The sequence below is a fragment of the Cebus imitator genome, unplaced genomic scaffold (genome assembly GCF_001604975.1).
Source record: "Cebus imitator isolate Cc_AM_T3 unplaced genomic scaffold, Cebus_imitator-1.0 Scaffold2, whole genome shotgun sequence".
Classification (NCBI taxonomy): Eukaryota; Metazoa; Chordata; class Mammalia; order Primates; family Cebidae; genus Cebus; species Cebus imitator.
This window is the reverse complement of record NW_016107317.1, coordinates 10000566-10009313: the sequence shown is the minus strand read 5'-3', so window position 1 is coordinate 10009313 and position 8748 is coordinate 10000566.

Sequence of the window (8748 nt, the reverse complement as noted above, 5' to 3'; positions counted from 1 at the left end):
CTGTCAAAATAAGTGAGAGAAGATGCTCTGAGCCGGGTGTGATGGCTCCATCTGTAATCCCAGCACTTTGGGAGGCCACGGTGGGCAGATCACTTGAGGTCCGGAGTTTCAGACTAGCCTGGCCAACATGGTGAAACCCCGTGTCTACTAAAAATACAAAAATTAGCTGGCGTGGTGGTGGGCGCCTGTAATCCCAGCTACTCAGGAGTCTGAGGCAGGAGAATTGCTTAAACCCAGGGAGGTTACAGTGAGCTGAGATGATGTCACTGCACTCTAGCCTGGCAACAGAGCAAGACTCCATCTCAAAAAAAAAAAAAAAAAGATCCTCTGAACTTCCCTTTCTTTCTCTCTAAAATGGGTATTATAGTTTGGTCCTCATGAAGTTATAAAAAAACATTAATTGAAATAATAAAATGGACACATTTAATACACAGTAAACACTCTAAATGCTTATCATCATTATTTTAAATTAGGCATTAATCACTTAACCTAATTACACATTTTGTTGGAGAATTTGTATATAATATAGTGATTCACTCTAGCCTTTCTTTTTCCTTTTTTTGCCTTTGCCAAAATAAGGTTTATTTTGAAAGTCATTTGAAAGCCACTGAGAAAGGAAGGAGACCTAAGACCCAACAGACTTAGATTCCAAATTCAGATTCTTGCCAGCCCCGCCCATGGTCTCTGTCAGGTCAAGAAGGTACTTTCTTTGGTAATTCCCAGATTTACCACTGACACACAGGTTTGCACCACAGACAATTTGCTTTCCTAGTAATTACATCCAACATGTCTCCCTGAAGATGGGCAGAAAACCGAATGGATCCATATACTCCCTTCATCCAGAACTTTGCATTTCACATTGTCTGGGTGTGACTTACATCATAGTTGCTCAAACTGTGTTTTGTTATGTGTGAAAAATAAATGTCTTCCGTATGACCTCAGCAATAGAAAATCATTAAACATAGGCCAGGCGCGGTGGCTCAAGCCTATAATCCCAGCACTTTGGGAGGCCGAGGCGGGTGGATCACGAGGTCAAGAGATCGAGACCATCCTGGTCAACATGGTGAAACCCTGTCTCTACTAAAACTACAAAAAAATTAGCTGTGCATGGTGGCTCGTGCCTGTAGTCCCAGCTACTCAGGAGGCTGAGGCAGGAGAATTGCCTGAACCCAGGAGGCGGAGGTTGCGGTGAGCCGAGATCGCGCCATTGCACTCCAGCCTGGGTAACAAGAGCGAAACTCTGTCTCAAAAAAAAAAAAAAAGAAAATCATTAAACATCTTGCACCTGCTTAATCTTTTAGTCAAGATATTTAGTATGGAAAACTAGAGTAATAGAGCCTTTCTCCTTTCAGCTCTCTACTCTCAGCCATCATCATTCTTTTAAAAAAATGAACATGTTCCCAAGGCATTGAGCATCTTTTCTGTAGGCTATAGTTGAGTCTTTCAAATCTGGAAAATAAGAATTTGGAGATGGGTACAAACCTTGGCACAGATGATAGGTGATTTACAAGTCTGTTTCGCTCCCATGTGCAGAGCTTGGCCGTACAGTGCAAATCTTGTCAAAAATCTGTTCAATGATTAAAGATTTATTAAGTACTCTGCAATGTCCTATCTATTTTTGAGAACGCACAAAAGGATGTCACTGACCTCCTGGAGATTATAATCCTCTAAATCAAAAACAAAAAGCATGAGCTCATTTTCTTTTGCTATTTTCTCATTGTAGTGGAGACATCTGAGTTTCATGGGAAGCATACCATAGGGTAGGAAGAAAAATGCAGAAAATTAGGCTTTTAGGTTAGAATGAAGAACTATTTGTCATCTGCTAAATGTAGAAATCCTACTTTCTAGCGTAATTACATGGTGATGTCACAGCTGAGATTATTTGACAAAATAGGGAGATTGTTAGTTTTCCGCAAAATGATGTAGTATCTTTGATAGCAGTTACATGGAAGAGATCCACACGCAGTTACAGCTAGTGTTCAAAAAATCTTTCTTACAACTTTTGTTGTATAAAAAAGTGCTTTCACATTACTGTACACTAAAAATTGTTCCATAAGCTATAACAGATGTTACTTGAGCTCTAATTGCCCCTTCTAGCCAGTGTGTGAACATAGCCTCATATAAATCCAAGTCTAACCAAGCATAGTTGTATTTGTCTGTGCAGAGTTCAAACAATGGTGCTTAATTTTTTATGGCAGAGATTGCACAAACATTGCCCTTTAAAAATTTGATATATGGTTAAGATATATACACTTTCATAAAGTCAACAAAACAATGTACCAAAATTCTATAGTAAGTCCAACACAATATCAAAAAAATTAATAATAGTGTCTTTTCTCTTTCCTTAATATATTTTATATTCAAGTAAAAACTCAGTGGTTATAAAAAGGCAATAACAAAAGTTTAATATACGTAATTGTTAAAATGAGTGTTCTAAACACAGGAGATAGAGCCACGGCATTACAAGCAGTAGGTAACTTTTTCTTCTTTTTTTTATATCTATTAAACTTTCATTTTACAAAATCACTTTCATGGTTATCCATAATTTTGAATTCTCTCCTTGATTCAAATTTTCATTGTAACTTGGCCCTTCTCTCATGTTTTCAAGTATTCTCTGAAAATACTTTAGTGGCTACTCTATAATTATATTTTGTGAATGCATCATTATTTATTAATCGACTCCCTATTTTTAGAAATTTTGTTGTTTCTATTTTGGGCTACTATCGAAACAGTGCAATCAACATCTTTGTACTTAGATTTTTAACAACTTCGTTGATGTATAATTGACATGCAATCAACTGCACATAAAGTGTGTAACTTGACAAGTTTTCATACATGTATACCGCCCACAAGGCTATCACTATAATCAAGATAATGAACATCTCTATCATCCCAAAAAGTTCTCTCATACCCTTAGTAGTCCCTCCTTGCTTTTTACCTTCATCTCCAGGAAATCATTAGCTGCTTTTCACCACTATAGATTAGTTTTAATTTTTTAGAATTTTACATAGTGGAATCACATAATATGTACTCTTTTACTCTTTTGTCTGTTTTTTTTCACTCAACATAATTACTTTGAGATTTATGCATGTTTTATATATATATATTTTTTTTTCATTGCACTTTAGGTTCTGGGGTACATGTGCAGAACAAACAGGATTGTTGTGTAGATACATACATGGCAGGGTGGTTTGCTGCCTCCATCCCCATCACCTATATCTGGCATTTCTCCCCATGTTATCCCTCCCCAACTCCCTACCCCCGACTGTCCCTCCCCTAGGCCCCCCCCAACAGACCCCAGTGTGTGATGCTCACCTCCCTGTGTCCATGTGTTCTCATTTTTCAATACCCGCCTATGAGTGAGAACATGCAGTGTTTGATTTTCTGTTCTTGTGTCAGTTTGCTGCGAATGATGGTTTCCAGATTCATCCATGTCCCTACAAAGGACAGGAACTTATTGTTTTTTATTGCTGCATAGTGTTCCATGGTATATATGTGCCACATTTTCCTTGTCCAGTCTATCATTGATGGACATTTGGGTTGGTTCCAGGTCTTTGCTATTGTAAACAGTGCCGCAATGAACGTATGTGTGCATATGTCTTTACAATAGAATGATTTATATTCCTTTGGATATATACCCACTAATGGGATTGCTGGGTCAAACGGAATTTCTATTTCTAGGTCTTTGAGGAATCACCACACTTTCTTCCACAATGCTTGAAATAATTTACACTCCCACCAACAGTGTAAAAGTGTTCCTATTTCTCCACATCCTCTCCAGCATCTGTTGTCCCCAGATTTTTTAATGATCACCATTCTAACTGATGTGAGGTGATATCTCAATGTGGTTTTGATTTGCATTTCTCTAATGATCAATGATGATGAGCATTTTTTCATAGGTTTGTTGGCCTCATATGTCTTCTTTTGGAAAGTGTCTGTTCATATATTTTGCCCACTTTTGAATGGATTTGTTTGTTTTTTTCTTGTAAATCTGTTTTAGTTCTTTCTAGATTCTGGATATTAGCCCTTTGTCAGATGAGTAGATTGCAAAAATTTTTTCCCATTCTGTTGGTTGCCAGTTTACTCTAATGATTGCTTCTTTTGCTGTGCAGAAGCTCTGGAGTTTAATTAGATCCCATTTGTCTACTTTGGCTTTTGTTGCCATTGCTTTTGGTGTTTCAGTCATGAAGTCCTTGCCTATGCCTATGTCCTGAATGGTTTTGCCTAGCTTTTCTTCTAGGGTTTTTTTGGTGTTAGGTCTTATGTTTAAGTCTTTAATCTAACTGGAGTTAATTATAGTGTAAGGTGTCAGGAAGTGGTCGAGTTTCTGCTTTCTGCACATGGCTAGCCAGCTTTCCCAACATCATTTATTAAACAGGGAATCCTTTCCCCATTGCTTGTTTTTGTCAGGTTTGTCAAAAATCAGATGGTTGTAGATGTGTGGCGTTGCCTCTAAGGCCTCTGTTGTGTTCCATTGGTCTATATCTTTGTTTTGTTACCAGTACCATGCTGTTTTGATTAGTGTAGTCTTGTAGTATAGTTTGAAGTCAGGTAGTGTGTAGCGTGATGCCTCCTGCTTTGTTCTTTTTGCTTAGAATTGACTTGACTATGCGGGCTCTCTTTTGGTTTCATATGAAGCTTAAGGTGTTTTTTTCCAGTTCTATGAAGAGGGTCGTAGGTAGCTTGATGGGGATAGCATTGAATCTATAAATTACTTTGGGCAGTATGGCCATTTTCACAATATTGATTCTTCCTAACCATGAGCATAGAATGTTTTTTCATCTGTTTGTGTCCTCTCTTATTTCATTGAGCCGTGGTTTGCAGTTCTCCTTGAAGAGGTCCTTTACATCCTTGTTAGTTGTATTCATAGGTATTTTATTCTCTTTGTTGCAATTGTGAATGGTAGTTTGTTCTTGATTTGGCTTTCTTCAAGTCTGTTATTGATGTATAGGAATGCTTGTGATTTCTGCACATTGATTTTGTATCCTGAGACTGCTGAAATTGCTTATCAGTTTTAGGAGATTTTGGGCTGAGATGATAGGGTCTTCTAAATATGCAATCATGTCATCCGCGAATAGAGACAATTTGACTTCCTCCTTTCCTAATTGAATACCTTTCTTTCTTTTTCTTGCCTGATTGCTCTGGCTAGAACTTCCAGTACTGTATTGAATAGGAGTGGTGAGAGAGGGCATCCTTGTCTAGTGCCAGATTTCAAAGGGAATGCTTCCAGTTTTTGCCCATTCAGTGTGATATTGGCTGTGGGTTTGTTGTAAATAGCTTTTATTATTTTGAGATACATTCTGTTGATACCTACTTTATTGAGAGTTTTTAGCATAAAGAAAGGACTGTTGAATTTTGTCGAAGGCCTTCTCTGCATCTATTGAGATGATCATGTGGTTTTTTGTCTTTGGCTCTGTTTATGTGGTGAATTACATTTATAGACTTGCATGTGTTGAACCAGCCTGCATCCCTGGGATGAAGCCTACTTGATCGTGATGGATAAGGTCTTTGATATGCTGTTGCAATCAGTTTGCCAGTATTTTATTGAAGCTTTTTGCATCTATGTTCATCATGGATATTGGCCTGAAGTTTTTTTTCTTTTCTTGTTGAGTCTTTGCTTGGTTTTGGTATCAGGATGATTTTGGTCTCATAAAATGATTTGGGAAGGATTCCCTCTTTTTGGATTGTTTGGAATAGTTTCAGGAGTGGTACCAGCTCCTCTTTGTATGTCTGGTAGAATTCAGCTGTGACCCCATCTGGACCTGGGCCTTTTTGGTTGGTAGGCTATTAATTGCTGCCTCAATTAATTGGTCTATTCAGGGTTTCAATTTCTTCCTGATTTAGGCTTGGGAGGGTGCAAGTGTCCAGGAATTTATCCATTTCTTTCAGGTTTACTGGTTTATGTGCATAGAGTTGTTTGTAGTAATCTCAGATGGTATTTTGTATTTCTGTGGAATCTGAAATACAGATCCGATTCACCGAAATACAAAATAGACAGACCACTAGCCAGATTAATAAAAAATAAAAGAGAGAAGAATCAAATAGATGCAATAAAAAAATAACAAAAATCCCCTTTATTGATTTTTATTGCATCCATTTGATTCCTCTCATGTATTAATAATTATTCTTTTTTATTGCTGAACACTATTCTATTGCATGGATATACCACAATGTGTTTATTCATTCACCTGCTGACAAGCATTTGTGTTTTTCTTGTTTCTCCACTATCAACATTCATTTGCAAGTCTTTGCATATGCATAAGGTTTTTTGGCATACAATTCAGTTTATAGTTTGTTCTTGTATCCTGCTTTTATTTCTCTGGGGAAGATAAGAGTGGAATGGCTGGGTCACGTGGTAGTTGTATGACTTTTTAAGAAACAAATCAGCAGTATGTGAGCATTCCAGTGCTCTGCATGCTTACCAACACTTCTTATGATCAGTCTTTAAATTTAGGCATTATAAAAGTGTGTGGTAATATCATATTGTGTTTTTAATTTGCATTTTAATTATGATTATAAGCAATCTTTTTTATCCTTATTTGCCATCTGTATTTATTTTTGGCAATGTGTCTGTCCAAATCTGTTTCCCTTTTTTAAAAAATTGAATTGGTTTGTATGATTGAGTTGTGGGAGTTCTCTATATATTCTCAATACATGTTCTTAGCAGGTGAGTGATGAGCAAGTATTCTCTCCCAATTTATGCTTGACTTTTCAATCTCTTAACAGTGTCTTTTAAATAGTAGGTATTCTTAATTTTGGTGAAGTCCAACATACCAGGTTTTGTTGTATGGAGAGTATTTTTGGTGTCAAACCTGAGAAATCTTTGCCTAACTCAAGTTCATAAAGGATTCCTCTTAAGTTTTCTTTTAGAAGGTTTGTAGTCCTGTGTTTTACATTTTGGTCAATGATTCATTCTGTGAATCACTGCCCAAGGTATGGAGATTCTTTTTTTGTTTGTGTATTGATTGCAAATTTTTCCATTACCGTTTGTTGAAAAAAGTATCTTTATCTAGTAAATTCCCTTTGTATCCCTGCAAAAATCAATTAACCATATATGTGTGGAGATCTAGATTTTCTGATCTTGCTGTTCTGTTCTATTTATTTATTTGTCTATCTGATGGTAATGCCATACGATTTTGACTACTGTTGCTTTTTAATACTTCTTAATATGAGGTAGTATTACCCCTCCATTTTTGTTCTTTTGCTTTTCTTGACTACTGTAGGTCTTTTGAATTTTCATATGAAGTTTGTGATTAACTTGTCAATTTTGACAAAAGGCCTGCTGGGTACATGATTGAGATTGTGTTCAATCTATACATCAATTTAAGTATAACTGACATCTTAATAATATTGAATCTTCTGAACCATATAAGTTTATAGTATATTAATCATATACTATAAACATAGTATATCTTTCCACTTATTTAGATCTTTAACTTTTCTCAGCAGCATTTCATAGTTTTCAGTGTACAAGTCCTGCACAGCTTTTGTCAGATTTATTTTTAAGTATTTCGTATTTTTGATGCTATTATAAATGGAACTATGTTTTTTAATTTCTGATTGTTCACTGCTAGTACATAGAAATACAATTAAGCTTACATTTTGTTCTTGTATCCCACAATTTTGCTTAACTCATTTACTAGTTCAAATTGTTTTTTGAAATATATTTCATAGGATTTTCCTTTTTTAAAATTTATTATACTTTAAGTTCTGGGGTACATGTGCAGAACATGCAGGTTTGTTACATAGGTATGCATGTGCCATAGTGATTTGCTGCATCCATCACCCCATCATCTACATTAGGTATTTTGCCCAATGCTATCCCTCCCCAACCCCCCAACCCCATGCTAGCCCCCACCCCTCCCCTAGCCCCCACCCGTCGACAGGCACCAGTGTGTCATGTTCCCCTCCCTGTGTCCATGTGTTCTCATTGTTCAACACCCACTTATGAGTGAGAACATGCAATGTTTGGTTTTCTGTTCTGTGTCAGTTTGCTGAGAATGATGGTTTCCAGCTTCATCCATGTCCCTGCAAAGGACATGAAGTCATTCTTTTTATGGCTATGCAGTATTCTATGGTGTATATGTGCCACATTTTCATTATCCAGTCTATCATTGATGGGCATTTGGGTTGGTTCCAAGTCTTTGCTATTGTGAACAGTGCTGCAATAAACATATCTGTGCATGTGTCTTTATAACAGAATGATTTATAATCCTTTGGGTATATACCCAGTAATGGGATTGCTGGGTCAAATGGCATTTCTGTTTCTAAATCCTTGAGGAATTGCCACACTGTCTTCCACAATGGTTGAACTAATTTACACTCCCACCAACAGTGCAAAAGCATTCCTGTTTCTCCACATCCTCTCCAGCATCTGTTGTCTCTTGATTTTTTAATGATTATCATTCTAACTGGCATGAGATGATATCTTATTGTGGGATTTTCTACATAGATAATCATGTCATCTGCAAATAAAGACAATTTTAATTTTTCCCTTCCAATCATTTCAAAAATTTCTTTCAATAAATGACATTTTTTCTTATTGCATTTCTTGATACTCTAGTATAATGTTGAATAGAAGTGGTAAGAGTGGACAATTCTTGACTTGTTTTCAATCTTATAAAGAAAACATTCACCGGTCACAGTGGCTGACACCTGTAATCCCAGCACTTTGGGAGGCCAAGGCGGGTGGAGCACCTGAGGTCAGGAGTTCGAGACCAGCCTGGCCAACATGGAGAAACCCCATAT